Genomic DNA, 16,179 nt, shown 5'->3' with positions numbered 1-16,179 from the left:
TTTGGCTTACATCAAATAGATTAGTCTCTCAGAGATTGTTTATCAAGGCCCCCCCATCTGGATATAACAGGACTTCTGCTTCTATCAGATTGTCCACTAAAAACCGAGGTATGTGGAGGGCCAGCGTTGTTCACCAGCGTAACTGGCTGGTTGCCTGAGTTACTGCCAGTACTTCATCTGAACGAGGACACCTAGAGGTATGACCATCCTTCTTTTACTCAGGTGGATTCATTTCTTTAGAAATTTGTTTCTTGTATCTGGTTTAAACATATCTCTGGAGACACTGAAGACTGACCCGCTGTCGAAAAACAAAATGCCACAAAATTAGCCTAAAGATCTAATTGGCTTTTATTTGCTGTTCTAAAGTACAGCAACACCTCATTCTATAAAATACAGTGGGTGTTGCGATGAGCCGAGCAGAGGAGATTGGTTTTATAGGCAGAAAAGGGCTGAAGAAAACAGTGAACAAAAAGTGATTCATCATTTCAAAGTTGTTTTCCTTACAAAGGTTAAAGCAGAGGGGACTTCCTTATCATGCCAGCTAAAACTGGCCTTTTTGGAGATTTGGCTCTTATCTCTCTCTTTCTCCTGATTTCTTGGAACAACTTAATTTTGACTTGGTGGCTTGGGATTTCAGCCTGAGTGACTCCATTTTGGTTTGGTCTCTGGGGCCTAGTGCAGGAGCTCAGTCCAAACCACTGGACTACTATAAATTTTATTTACCACTGCGTTTTTCAAAATACAGAATCTTCACCGTAGAGTCTTTTCTCCTAACTTTAATAGAGGGAAGCCATTGTAAATACAACCCCTTGGTCTAGAGCCCATCCAAATAGTCCTGCCCAAAACCAAAAAATTTTTTATTAGAAAATATTTTTAATTGAAAAACTACATACTGAACTCCACCTGAGAAGACACTGCTGGTGATCTATAGTTGGTGGAACTCATGCTTGAACAAGTTTGCTCACACAGAGGCAGCATGGGCAACAGGAGTGAGGGCTTTGGAGTCAGACAGACTTGGCTTTGAATCCTTGCTCTGCTGTTACTAGCTGCGTGACCTTAGGCTAAACCTGATTTAAATCATTTTTCTGAATCAAATCAAATCTGATGAGGATTCCCGCTTTTCAGAGTGTGTGGGAAACCCACTCTCATTGTTGGGATCCCTCCCGCCGCCAGAGGGGAAGAGGGACTCCTGACCCCCCTCCATTTGTGGTTGCTCTGTTCATGTCCCTGGCCCAGTCCCCTGGCGTCCTCTCAGAAGGGAACCTCTGTTAGTGCTTTGCAGGGGGTTTCTGCAGAGTACCCCCAAGCCCGTGTTCACTGAGGTCTCCACTCTGACAACACTTTCATCTGGAATCCTGCCTCCTGCAGGTGTGTGAGTGGGTCAGGGCTTTTCTCTTCATGGGACCCTAATCCCTTCCCCTCCCAGTTTTGGGGAAACCAACCCCAGGGATTGAGTCACTTCCAGCTTTGTTCCCACAGGCCCACAACCTTCACACTTGCAGCTCTGGGCTCCAGCACCTAATTCCTTCAGTCTCTGCCTTCAAAACACAAAAGTCTCAGGTTAGTCTACCTCATACCTGGGGAATGTTCCTCTTTTTTTCTAAAACCACAACAAAAATCTGTTTATAACTACAACCAACATTTATTGTGTGCTTACTACCTGGAGTCAGGCACTACTGTAGAAGACAGTTAAGTGTCTTTAATTCAATTTACTTAACAATCCTTATAGGTATAAACAGGACTAATATATTCACACATATTATATTATTCCTGTTTATAAGGAAATTGGGGCTCATAAGATTGGATCAGGAGCCTACAGCTAGTGAGTGGAAGAATCTGAATTTGAACTTAGATCTCTTTATTTAGTAAACCATGGAAACCTGGCTACTGAGTTCTCACTTTGCCAACAACCTGTTTCATCTTGCATATATTTCTTGTTTCTTAAATATATTTCCCTTATCTGAAAAAATTAGCATAAAGTAGTTGCATTTCAGAGTATCTTTCCGTCCGAAAAATATGTGATTCTACTCAACTGCTGTTTTACTTCCATATTTTTAAGCAAGGAAATTGTTTTTAAGCTGTAAAGAGTTCAGAACTGCAGAGGCCCCTGGGAAGTATAGCTCAGTGTGGGAGGAGATATTCAGTGACTACTGTTAAAAATTAGTGGTTCTGCAGTGAGAACACATGGACACAGGGGAGGGGAATAACACACTCTGGGGGTGGGGGAGAGAGCATCAGGAAAAAGAGCTAATGCATGTGGGGCTCAATATCTAGGTGATGGGTTGATAGGTGTAGCAAACCACCATGGCACACGTTTACCTATGTAACCAACCTGCATGTCCTGCACATGTATCCCAGAACTTTAAATTAAATTTAAAAAATATTAATGGTTCTTGGCTGGGTGCGGTGGCTCACACCTGTAATCCCAGCACTTTGGGAGGCCGAGGCAGGCAGACCATGAGGTCAAGAGATCGAGACCATCTTGGTCAACATGGTGAAACCCCATCTCTACTAAAAATACAAAAATTAGCCGGGCATGGCGGTGGACGCCTGTAGTCCCAGCTACTTGGGAGGCTGAGGCAGGAGAATCACTTGAACCCGGGAGGCAGAGGTTGCAGCGAGCCGAGATCGCGCCACTGCACTCCGGCCTGGCGACAGAGCGAGACTCCATCTCAAATATATATATATAATTTTTCTCCAACTCTCGGATGTGCTGAAGGAGCATGCAAATACTTGAAAAACCCTCATGTTGACTTTGAGAAATCATGCAAAATAGGGGCCGAATGCAAGAAAAATTTTCTTTGTCCAAATTTTAAATAAAGTGAGGTTCTAGAAGCCACACTGATGCTCTGGCTATTGATTGTCAGTGAAATTTTAAGACAGGGTTAAATAAACTCTATGAATATGGTATTAGATTAGTGGTTTCTTTCTTTCTTTTCTTTTTTTTTTTTTTGCCTAAGTTTAGATTCTTACCTTTGTACCTATTACAAGGAAATTACCGAGGAAAATGGTCCAGGAACACATGTATGAAAACATCTTCTCCAGGTGTCTTGCAGTCATTCTACAGACTGATGTTTAAGGAACATTAAGAGAAGTTTTCAAACTTTTGGGAAGCAGTGAATCCTTCCATTAACTGAAATCTTACATGACACTCTACCATGTAAAACAGATAAAGTGCTATCTTACTAGGATAAATTTTTGAAGTTTACGTTCATGAAATTTATTTACCGCTGTGTCAGTAAGAACAATGAGGCTGTTACGAAGACAGAAAACATTTTAAGTCAGGTGTTGTTAACTTATCATGGCTATATTCACATCATCTTCTTTCTTTAATAAAATTGTATACTTTGCTTTAAATGCAGGATATTTGAAAAGTCTGTTTTTATAGAAAATTGTTTGCAAACTGTAACAGAGTTTTTGGTTTGGTTTAAATACCTTGCCTTAGGACCCCAGGATACATTTTAGTTCAGCTCGTGGAAGGTAGGGAGTATTTGTTTCAAAGCTGTAAGAAATCCTGTAACTGAACTTAGGAAACAGTTGCTCACATTCCTTATCATAAATCTAGTCATACAGGAAACATCTAATTCTTAGAATAAATATTTACTCTCTCTCAAGTGGGATATTATCACAAAGGACTTTATGGTGCCATGAAAGCAAGGCCGTACAGATGGCCCTGAGCCTTGCCTGGCATTTAATCGAAGCCCACGCTAGGGTGTGGTTTTGTATTCATGTGCTTGCTTGAACAACTTTAGGAGAGCAGACTATGCAGGCAGGTATTTCTCACAGGGCCGAGTTGGGGCTACAGCTTCCCTCACCAATGTCACACTTAGGAGAAATTAACATGTGAGCGAGCACAGAGTGGGCAGAGCAGCCTCCTGTGAGGGCTGCGAGGTTGCCTGGCCTGGCCGGGTTTATTGGCACACATCACATTCATGGGCAGAGATCTGCAGTGCGTGAAAAGTTTGCATATAAACCATTTCAGGTTGTTTTCTTAAATTAAAGCTTAAAAAATATCCAAAACATATTTGAACATCAGAAACAGATGTTTGTGGTATCCTTGGAGCACTTCCATAGGAGTCTTTTAAAAAACAGCCTGATTTTTACTAGATGCTTGGTTTACATTAGGAAGAATGTGTGGTTCCCTGTGGAATACAGGGAAGAAGTTAGGGACAAGTTGGTAGTGCAGATGAGAAAAATAACTACAGTTCAGAAAATGAATTGTGTACAAGAAGAAAGAACAAAGTACCTTTGAGTACAAACTGGGGAGTGACCTCTTCTGGCCAGAAAGCCAGGGAACATTTCCTGGAAAAGAACGCATTTGGGGAGGACTTTGAGTACACAAAGGACTTGGATAGGAGACTGTTGGGAGAAAAGGTGATGTCCTAGGGCACATTACCTATTGGGAGAGTATAATTTTAGGGGGAAATTACATAGACATCACTTCCTTCTTAAGCCATTTATTGCCTTCTTCATTAGGTATATTAGCTCTACTGCATATATGCATTTTAAAATATAATCTTTAAAAAGACCATTCTCTACATATACAACTTAAACATGCCTGAGGTCTCTTTCAGCTGTTACTATCTGGCAGAGATTTACTTGTTCACATTTAGACTTTTAATGTGATAATTTTGCCTAACTTGGCTGCCCCTGTGATACCTACATGTGTCATGGGTTTGCCCTAAACCTAGCATCTGCAGGAATGACAGCCATTCATTCATTCGTTTGTTCGCCCACGCTGGCAATATTGAGCACTTATTTATGTGCCAGGTCCTGGAGAGTTCCAGGTACCCAGCAGGGAACAAGTCAGAACTGGACAGGTGAATCAGATGCCTGGAAACCACCTGAAGTCCTTATCATTAAACTGTATTTAAAAAGATAACAATGCAACTTTTCCTACCAAGCGATAACAGCATAAAGTGAACGCCTCCCAGAAGCTTGTACATTTTAACAGGATCAAAGCTTTGCCTAGAACTGCTTCTAATCAGGCTCTGTGTGAGAGTGAATTGTGGTTTGAGCCTTGGGACTTTTCCAGCCCTCTTAAAATTATATGGCTTTTTAAGCAGCAGGGTTGGTACTGTCTCATCTGTACTTTGAGGTTGAGACTGGCTCTGATAGTATTCCTTTCAAGAAAGTAGCTTAAATAAAACTCTACCGCACTGGGAAAATTAATTAGATATACCATGACTGAAACAAGCTCTTTTGAGGGACAGGACGGCAGAGCACAGAGAGGGCGTATAGCAGAGTGGGAATGCACAAACTATCTGGGCGCACCACCTGGCTGTTGGTCCTTGGGTGAGTCACTTAACCTCTTCATGCATCTGTAAAATAAGCAGGACAATAATATTAGTATCCCCCTCAAAGGATTCTTGTGAGGATCAAAATAAGTCAATATATACAGAGCATTTAGAATTGTGCCTGCTTTAGAGTAAGCATTATAATTAGCTATTATTTCTTTGAGCTATGCATTTGTCCAGTGTGTCAATTTTCTGAGAATATATAGTAGATACAAGAATGGTTGGGAAGCTAGATCAAATGAGAGTGGTTAATTTCTTCTTCCCCTTCTTGTCACTCCCTACCCTCCTACCCCATAGACCCCAAAGTTATTTGTTTCGTAAGGCTATAACATCATATTTGAATGTATGACCTTGAAAAATCCTGATTAAGTAGTTCTGGGCAAAGCTCTAATGGTTGGAAAATAAATCAGGCCTCCCACACATACCTGCTCAGCCAAGAATTTGTTTGCCCCAGAAACTGTGGGTGGGCGGGAATGGAAGCAGGCACACGCCCAGGCTCTGCGAACTCTCTGTTCTCGCTGCAGACTGTGTTGTCACCCTTCTCCTGCAGCTCGCCAGTGCTTTCTGGGCATTTCTTTGCATTCTCAATTCTAGACAAACATTTTCATTTTAAAAAACACGTTTTCTCTCTTTTCCCCAACTCCGAGAACTGCCGCCGCTCCCCTGTTTATTTTCAACAGTTTGGCTTTTTATTTGCCCCTTGGTATTGCACTTACGTAAATTTCTGCCAAGCCCAGAGGGCAACATACAACGTACAGTGGTGAACAGTAGGGCTCCCTACATGGTTCCTGAGTTTCGAGATCTTTGGCAAGGCTCTCTAGAAGTCCATGAGTTTCTATTGATTCTTGTAGCCAGGAATAGAGGCCTTTTGCCTTCGCACTGGGCCAGAGCTTGAGCCCCTCCCAGTTCTGGAGGCCAGGAGTGGCTGCAGGGCATCTCCCGTCTGCATCCTGGGGGGATTTGTGGGAGTGTTTCAATGCAGGGGTTCTAAGAGGTGCTTGTGTGCCTCTTCCTGTGAAGCAAGCCACATTGGGCCTTGCAGTTCTGTTTGACACTTAGTTATTGGTTCCTGGCTTGTTCAGCATTTTTCTTGTTAGCCTGGTAAACATTGAATCCTGTTGTCCTAGTTAAGTCCTCTCCTTGGGGCAGGTGTGCGTTTCTTTTGTCTGTAGAACAGGTGAGTGTGGGGCCTCTCCTGTGGAAGGTGGCGTGGGATAGGGTGGAAAGAAGGCTCTGCAGGTGGGAAAGCTCCCCTGGGCAGAGCTGAGCTTAGAAAGTTTAACATGCACTCTGAGCCCTGTCTCATTACCATCAGTTACTGTTTCCCCACGGGCCACTCTAAAGGTGAACATGAAACTGCAGCCACTGAGTGAGCTCTCAAGAGTTTCTCTTTTTCCTCTATCTTCTTCCCAGGTTATGAACTCCAGGCTTATTGTGGGGATAGTGAATGTTGGGTAAATCTTTTTTTTTTTTTTTTTTTTTTTTTGTAAAGACAAGGTCTTGCTCCGTCGCCTAGGCTGGAGTGCAGGGGTATGATCTTGGTTCACTGCAGCTTTCACCTCATGGGCTCAAGCCATCCTCCTCCCTCACCCTCCCAGGTAGTTAGGACTAAAGGCATGTGTCACCACACCTGGCTAATTTTTTATTTTTTGTAGAGGCAGGGGTCTTGCTATGTTGCAGGCCGGTCTCACACTCCTAGGGTCAAGTGATCCTCCTGCCTTGGCCTCCCAAAGTGCTGGGATTACAGGTGTGAATTCTTTCTAATAAGTTAACCAGGCTTCAAAATGGGGGACTAGGATTTGGTGGCCTTTGCCCTATACTCAGAATCTGGATGATTCTTCCTAAGAAACAGCATCCTTCTCCCTCATGGCTGAGGAATCTTGGAGGCAGCAAGAATTTAGTTTGAATTTTGCCATTTTATTTCCCCTCTAATTTGCTCAAATATAAGAAAGAACTGGCAAAACAAGCAAAGAAGATTTTATTTTGAAAATTAGACCCTATATACAAACAGCCTCAAATCAAGAGTAGCCTCCAGACATCTTATTTCTCAGCATGTTTGCTTTTGTTCCTGCTGCAGCCATCCTGATTGGGTGATACATGAATATTTTTCAATTGGAAGTAGATTCATATTCTGTATCATGGAACACAGGTCACTTCTTACTGCCACTTTAAAACTTGTCAGATGAGGCTGGGCGTGGTGGCTCACGCCTGTAATCCCAGCACTTTGGGAAGCCGAGGTGGGTAGATCACTTGAGGTCAGGAGTTGGAGACCAGCCTGGCCAATATGGCAAAACCCTGTCTCTCCTAAAAATACACATACCAAAAAATTAGCAGAGCATGGTGGCGCACACCTGTAATCCCAGCTACTCGGGAGACGGAGGTGGGAGAATTGCTTGAACCCGGGAGGCAGAGGTTGCAGTGAGCCAAGATTGCAGCCCTGCACTCCAGCCTGGGCAACAGAATGAGATTCCACCTCAAAAAAAAAAAAAGAAAAGAAAAGAAAAGAAAAGAAAATGGGCTAGGGCCATGCACGGTGGCTCATGCCTGTAATCCCAGCACTTTGGGAGGCCAAGGCAGACGGACCACCTGAGGTCAGGAGTTTGAGACCAGCCTGGCCAACGTGGCAAAACCTCCTCTCTGCTAAAAATCCAAAAAAACGAAAAAAAAAATTAGCCGAGCATGGTGGCATGTGCCTGTAGTCCTAGCTACTTGGGAGGCTGAGGCAGGAGAATCGTTTGAAACTGGGAGGCGGAGGTGGCAGTGAGCCGAGATCATGCCACTGCAACTCCAGCCTGGGTGACGGAGCAAGACTATATCTCAAAAACAAACAAACAAACAAGCAAAAGTGTCAGATGAAGTCAATATGCAATCTGTGCTTGGCCAATTTGCTGCACCGTCCTGCCTTTTTCCCATTTTATAAATACAGCATTTTATAGAAAAGATCTGCTAAAATCAGTTTTAAGATCTGATTTATGAATTGATGTTAGACCACAAGATGTCTGCTAATGTTTCTAAAACTATATCTTGAAGCTATTTTTTTTTTAAGTCTCATGAAATAAAGACTTTCCTTCACTCCTCCTAGACTATGTGCTCTCATGATAGAGAAGGTCCACTGTGCTTCTCTCTGTTAGTAACACAACAAAACGGGGCTGGCAGTTCACACGCACATAACCCTGACACCCACGGTGTGGAGGCTGCAGGCTCCTTCTTTAGGCCTTGCCCCTGCGGCAGCCCAGGTTGGCCTTGGTGTCCAAAGAGTCCAGAAACCATTCTGTTGTCTCTCAGGGCAGTAGTCCAGGATAGAAATGCGACTAAAGGAACCAGGCTGCTGGGGAGGTGAGTTTGGCAGTGTGCTGATAGGCCCCACGTTGGGGAAGAATGGGGAGACAGCAAGGACGGCCGGGATGTGCCGGTACTGACTCGGTGCCCTATGCAGCAGCAGAGCCCAGCTCTGTGGCTCGGGTGTTGGTTCCGGTGTCGGAGGGAAAGGTGCTGATGTGCCTGATGGTGATCATTCTGAATAGTAATGAGCGTTGTTAGCAATGGCTCTGTAGTTCCCAGATGTATTCACCTACATGTCACGCCCCTGAGAAGCCCTAGTCAAATGGCCCTTGATGGAAGTGACCACAGAGCCCAAACATGTCATGTCTTGAAGTAGGTTGTTGCCTTGGGTATTAGAGTGTGAGAAAATGAACAAATGGTAAAATAAAACTTCCCAGCCGTCTCGGTGGCTCACGCCTGTAATCCCAGCACTTTGGGAGGCCAAGGCGGGTGGATTACCTGAGGTTGGGAGTTCGAGACCAGCCTGAGCAACATGGGGAAACCCTGTCTCTACTAAAAACACAAAATTAGCCGGGCGTGGTGGAGAATCGCTTGAACCCAGGAGTTGGAGGTTGCAGTGAGCCGAGATTGCACGACTACACTCCAGTCTGGGCAACAAGAGTGAAACTCCGTCTAAAATCAATCGATCAATCAATCTTCCCTTATTGGTACTAATTAGTAATTAAGGTAAAGGCTTGTGTGAATTAGGGAAAGTTTGGAGACTCACTTCCCTTTCTGGTATTCAGCGTTCTAACATAAAGGCTTATAAAGTGTTGCTGGGTAGTTTTGCCAGTAGAGGCCCCTGTGCTTGTTTTAATGATACAGAGTTATTCCAAACTGCAGTGAAATGCTGTGGACACATTTTCTGCAGGCGTCTCAGTAACTTTGAAAGATGGTTTTTAATATAAAAACTTAGACTTTATTTACACTGCTAAATACTGATATATATATGAGTAAAAGCAAAATATTGGGACTGTTTCTAAACAGCTAAATAACAATAAATGGATTGTAAACATACGTAAAGTAACCTTAATGAAGGCCGCAGTAACTCATGTCTGTGTTCATTCAAATGAACATTCCTCTCAGTATCAGAGTTCCTTCTATAGTATGCATAGCAGATGATAATTTAGGCATCGTCATCTCTGTCTTTACCCACCTCCCCTCTTCTTCCTTCCTCCCGTCATCCAGTGCGTGCTGTGTCCAGGTCACTATGGCCAGTGCTGAGGATACACAGGGAAATAGCACGTGATCCTGCCCTCAGAGACCCGACAGTCTAGATATTTACAGCAGAGGGAGATGGTGCAGGGGAGAAATACGCTGAGCGGGCGAGAAGCAGACTGGCCACTCTGCTTGGAGGAGAGAGAGCATAAGATTCACAGAGGAGGTTGGGTTTTCAAATTTGCAGGGATGGCCCAGAAATGAAAAGCGTTGTAGGCACAGCCCATGTGATGCTTGCAGTTGTGAAGCTGTCTGGGGAGTGGCATCCGGCTTGGCATGTTTGCAGTGTACAGTACTGGAGAGGAACAGGGTGGCAGGTGGAGACTATCTCAGGAATGATGGGAGCTCCTTACTTTGCAAAAAGAAAAGTTCTGTGTCCAAGAAGTGTATTTTGTTAGAAAGTATGTTTGTATCATGCAACACAGGCCACTTCTTGCCGCCACTTTAAAACCTGACAGATGACGCGGGGCACAGTAGCTCACGCCTGTAATCCCAGCACTTGGGGAGGCCAGGGTGGGCGGATCACCTCAGGTCAGGAGTTCGAAACCAGCCTGGTCAACGTGGTGAAACCCATCTCCACTAAAAATACAAAAATTAGCCAGGCTTCATGGCATGCCCTTGTAATACCAGCTACTTGGGAGGCTGAGGCAGGAAAATCGCTTGAACCCAGGAGGTGGAGGTTGCAGTGAGCTGAGATCGCGACACTGCACTCCAGTCCAGGCAACGGGGCAAGACTTCATCTCAAAAAGAAAAACAACAACAGCAACAAAAGAAGGTATTTTCTTATATTGTGTCCAAGTCCATCTCCGTTTCCTTTTATTATTATTATTTGAGATGGAATCTCGCTCTGTTACCCAGGCTGGAGTGCGGTGGCACAATCTCCGCTCACTGCAACCTCTGCAAGTTCAAGTGATTCTCCTGCCTCAGCCTCCCAAGTAGCTGGGACTACAGGCGCCCGCCACGAGGCCCAGCTAATGTTTGTATTTTTAGTGGAGACGGGGTTTCGCCATTTTGGCCAGGCTGGTCTCAAACTCCTGACCTCAGGTCATCCGCCCGCCTCGGCTTCCCAAATTGCTGGGATTACAGGTGTCAGCCACTGTGCCCAGCCTCTCCTTTTCTATTTTACCTTTGGGTTCAAGCCACAGGAGCCACACAGAATGAGTAGGCCTGCTCTCTGCCACATGCCTTTGTATGTAGGTGGGGTTATGCTTCTTCAAATCTTGCCCCAAGCTGTGTATACCTTTGTTTTTCCTCCTTAATAGATGCTGGCTAATAGTTTTTTTTCTTTACGTAACTCAATGGTAATTCTTGTTGGTCCTTTCAGAGTCTATAAACAATTGATTGTGATCTCCCTGATTTATCTTATAGATCTCCAAGCAGTTGTTGCCACTATAGCCTCTTGTCTGTTGGCTTCCTTTCTGCCAGGTCCCTCCCTCTGTGGTTTTACAGGATTCCAAGGTAGAAGAACAGTCATGGGTGTTAGACCAGCCTCTCCTTTGCTTACTGACTTACATTCAGCCTTTTTTCACTACACTTCTTCTTTTGGTCATCTTAGGATTTCAGAGAAACAAAAAAAGTAGGTCATGCTCACAAATATGCTGGGGATCCTTTTGTTTTGTTTTGTTTTGTTTTTGAGACGGAATCTCACTCTGTTGCCCAGGCTGGAGTGCAGTGGCACAATCAGGGCTCACTGCAGCCTCCATCTCCCAGGCTCAGGTGATCCTTTGCTGGGGGTCCTTGTCATAGAGAAGCAGTATTTATTTTTTAAAGCCTCACCACTATTATCTTTTATACTTCAGAAGCAAACTAAGAAAGAAACACGTCTGAAAAATGTTAATAAAAATGAATTAGAATGAACTAAAATAGCTCAGAAGAGTTGAGAGATGTACATTATAGCACAGGCGATATTGTCATAAGAGTTATCTATGTAAGAATCTGCTTTTTAACAGGACTTGCAGGCAGCTCATGTGCACCTCGGAGTTTGAAAAGCTCTGCTCTAGTGGACAATTGATGCTCCCTGCGTCACCATGAGTGACTGATCTGTTGGTAGCCCTGTTTGAGAGAAGCTAAACAAATATGCCATATCAGCCATAAGAGTCAAATGTTGAGAATCACAGTTTAATTTTGTTTGCAGCTACAGACCAGGCCAAGTCATCATGTTTGACTAAACAGCAATGTTCTGATTAGGGGAGGACGTGGCTTTGTCTCCCAAACAGATGAGATTCTTGGTGGCTTGATGACAGCATGAAGAGCTGCTCCCCTGCCCTGGAGTAGGATGGTTTCCATGACGACAGTTCTGCACACTGAGCTTCCTCTACCTTTTTTTTTTTTTTTTTTTTAACCCCCGTGTTAACAATGCAGAGACTAAAAAGGGTACTTTATTTCATTTTTTAAGAATTTCACCATATCTAAATTTTACTTTATGTTATCATCATGGGTGTCTCTGAGAGAAAGTCTTTGTGCAGAAAAGTGTGGTTTTGTGAGTGATGGGCCAAACATTTCTTCATTAATCTCAAACTGGCACAGCTGAAAGATTTCAGGGTTAGACCATACTGACCTAAGCTTGGTTTTAAGAATACAGTACTTGTGCTTGGTGTTTGTCCTGCTGTATATCAATAGATCTTCAATGGAAAACCTTTTGTTCCATAGAGTCATTAACTACCATGATCATGTGTATAGAATGATCTTTCTCCTCACCTAGGGAAGAAGCCTTTTATTTTCACAGTTTTAAAATGCTAATATATGGTGGTGACAGTGTATAAGAAGCACTTGTATGTTAAGTTCTTTTATAATGTGATGCAAAGGTTTGGTTTGCTTGACCTTTTTTTTTTTTTTTTTTTTTTGACGGGGTCTCGCTCTGTTGCCCAGGCTGGAGTGCAGTGGCACAATCTCAGCTCATTGCAGCCTCTGCCTCCGGGGTTCGAGCAATTCTTCCATGTCAGCCTCCTGAGCAGCTGGGATTACAGAGGCACACCACCACATCCGGCTAATTTTTGCATTTTTAGTTGAAACAGGGTTTCACCATGTTGGCCAGGCTGGTCTCGAGCTCCTGACCTCAGGTGATCCACCTGCCTCAGCCTCCCAAAGTCCTGGGATTACAGGCATGAGCCAACACACCCAGCCTGATCATCTATTACTTCTGTAGCAGATTAAAACCCACTAAATTTTCTTTTGTAAAAGTACTAATTAAAACAAAAAACATGGTTAGTGAGAAGAGCATTAAGATCACTAAGATCAGCCCTTAGGGAAGTGAGAGTTAGCTCCAGAGCCTTTGCTTCAAGCTCTGTGAAGACCCCAACAACTCTGTGGAAGCACCTGTGCTGCTGCACCTAGTCCAAGCCCTTGTGCTCTCGTGTCTGCATTGTCCCAGGAGCCCGGTCACTTGCCTAGCTGCCTCCTTGCCTTCTTTTCAGTTGATTCTCAACACAGCCAGATCATGTCCCTGCCCCTCTCCAGCATTCCACGGGACAGGGTGCGGCATGCATCACCTCAGTTACATTCCATGGCTCTCAGAATCAAAGCCAACAGTCTTTAGTGCTGGACTATGAAACCCCTCACTCACCTCTATGATCTCACCTCCTATTGCTGTTCCCTCATGTGCCCCAAGACAGGCTATGCTTCAGCCTCAGGCCCTTTGCACTTGCTGGTCCGTCTGTCTGGAACTGTCCTTCCAGAGATGTCTGCATGGTTCTCCACATTCTTCAGATCTTTGCTCATATGGCAATTTCTCAGGGAGACTTTCCTTGAACACCCTAAATGTTGACTCCCACCTCCCACCCCCAACACACACACACACACACACATTCTCTGTCACCCTCTCTTGCTTTACTTTTCTTCATACCACGTATTGTCATCTGATGGGTTTTATCTTTTACTTTAGTATTTATGGTCAGTCTCCTTCCAGAATGTTATCTCCTTGAAAAGGCCTTTTGTCTTGTTCAGTGCCTATCCACACCACCTAGAATGAGGTGCACACTATTTGCAGTGCACACTATTTTGAAAGGATGAATGAAATTGACCCTCTCTAACCCCATAACTAGATATGAATTTAGAGCCAAATGTATTACGGGGTTTCTTCCCACCAGTTTTGTTCTCATCCCTATCACATAAGAAGACTGAAATGTTAGAACATCTTGTAAAAATTAACCACAGCTGTGAGCCATTTAAAACACTCTACGCAGTGAGTTAGGAAATGCCCATTAATTGTTGGTTTGTTAGGCAAATGGGAGAGCACCACACTCAGTGCACACCGGGTCTCCTGTGTGCCAAGCATGCACGGCATGCCCTGGCGATGAGAGGAGGGACAGGGAGTGGGGCCTCCTTCTAGGATCTTCACACTGCCTTGCTGTTGACCCCCTGGTTGTGGTGGTATCCCGCAGCAAACCCAGGATCTCACGCACCCTCCTCTGAGAGCCACTGCTTTTGTCTGTGTGTGTATGTGTATCCACTCGCCAGGGGTGGTTCATCAAGGACTTCCTTTGGCTGAAATTTGTTTTCCTTTTTGTTTATAGTGTTTCTTAGTAACCCACTGCCGTGAGTCTTCTCTGCTGGGTTGCTACCCAAATGTGTGTCTTGAACTTTGTGCTATTTCTTTTTTTATATCTGAAGATTTATTTCGGCTATGGAAGTGTAGGAAACGAAAATTTACATAAGTGAATGTAGACAATGCCCATCTAATTACTGGTGACCCATGGGTGGGGGTGCACAATGTGGGGGATGGAGCCCCTTCAGCAGAGCCCCGTGTCTATCTGGCAGAATTATCCCTGTTTTTGGCAATGGATGCAACAGATTCTGAAAGCCCGAAGCCACCATTCATTCAAGAACATATCTGTTGAGTAGTCACTACCAGGGAACACGCTAATAAAATGAGCTGTGTCCACCCTCATGGAGCTTCTTATAGTCTAGTGAGAGAGAGAGATCTAAATTAAATAATTGCATAATAATGCGTAGTTACATGTAGTTACAAACTGTTCAAGTGCTCTGGTGGAGAAGGTCAAGGTGTCCTGGGACCTTAGCGTAGGGGAATTTGTCCTAGTGGTGGGATCATGTAACTGGAGTGAGGATGTACAGGTTCCTGGGTAGGCATGTATGTTGGGGGAGGGAGGGCAGAGTATGTGCATTAATTTTCAAGGAGAGAAAATAAATGTGCAAAATCTCTGAGGTGTTGAGGGATCTTGTTTATTCATAGGAGTGAAAGGAGACCAGCGTGGCTGAAGTGAAAGGATGACAAGGGAGAGTCATGGAGGAGGCAGGGCCCCAGCAGGGCCAAGAGTCGTCGCCTGTGTTTATCATAGACCAATGCAGAGCAATAAAGGGGGGGTATAGGTAGGGCTGAGCCACAATGTGTTTTCTATTTTAAAAGGTTTCTTTTGTGCCAGGCATGGTGGCTCATACCTGTAGCCTAGCATCTCGGGAGGCTGAGGGAGGAGGATCACTTGAGGCCAGGAGTTCCAGGCCAGCCTGGGCAACATAGCAAGACCTTGTCTCTACAAAAAATAAAAAATGAGTGGGCATGGTAGTGCACACCTGTACATTATCTCAGCAACTTTGGAGGCTGAGGTGGGAAGATCGCTTGAGCCCTGGAGTTTGAGGCTATAGTGAGCTATGATTGTAGTACTTACTGTACTCCAGCCTGACTGACAGAATGAGACCCTGTCTCCAAAACAAACAAACAAACAAACAAAGGGTTTACTCTGGACACATTGTGCATAATGAATTGGAAAGGAGAAAGTGTGGAGGCTGGGAAAACAGCAAGAAGTGTTTTGTGTTTGTCCAGGAGAAAGAACAATGGCAGCTTGGACTAGGATGGTGGTAGTGGAGAAGGTAGGATAATGCTTGGCTAGAGAGATTGTTTTGGAGGCCATTGGCATCTAAGTGGTGACTGCTCCGATATGCTCACTGAGCAATCTACCGTTAATTTGGCCTAATCTTTGCCTGCCTGTGAGGTGCCTATGCCTTGGATTTACTGGCTTCCAAACTGGATGGAGCAAGTGTCAGGATATCTGACAATTACATTTTTCACTATAAGTGAATACTTCGCCATTTTGGCTTTATCAGTCTCTTGTGAGCTTTGTTAGCATGAATCGGTATTAATCAACGTGATCATCTCTGGCACCTTAGTGAGAGAGACTTTTGGAGCCTGAGATTTCAGGGACAGAACCTAGACACTCATGAGTTCCCAAAGATAAATGTCACCTGCCAGAGATTATGAACAATTACCTTTTCTGGGGAATAACCTCTTTTTTTTAACAAATGCTTTCCATTATCATTTTTTAAAAATTTTAAGTAAATCTTTAAAATCAAATCCACCAATTGTTTCTATCTTTAGAACTGCAATTATTTC

General features: G+C 44.1%; 1 long non-coding RNA gene across 6 annotated transcripts in view; it reads left to right on the top strand.

The window, feature by feature from the left end:
- LOC100939643 (uncharacterized) overlaps window positions 1-16,179 on the top strand; it is a 228,082-nt gene that overhangs the window by 108,010 nt on the left and 103,893 nt on the right. The gene's annotated exons all lie outside the window — the stretch shown is intronic.

This window comes from Pongo abelii, chromosome 6 (genome assembly GCF_028885655.2).
Source record: "Pongo abelii isolate AG06213 chromosome 6, NHGRI_mPonAbe1-v2.0_pri, whole genome shotgun sequence".
Lineage (NCBI taxonomy): Eukaryota > Metazoa > Chordata > Mammalia > Primates > Hominidae > Pongo > Pongo abelii.
The sequence above is the reverse complement of the archived record's forward strand: the minus strand, read 5'-3'. Positions and strand labels throughout refer to the sequence as shown.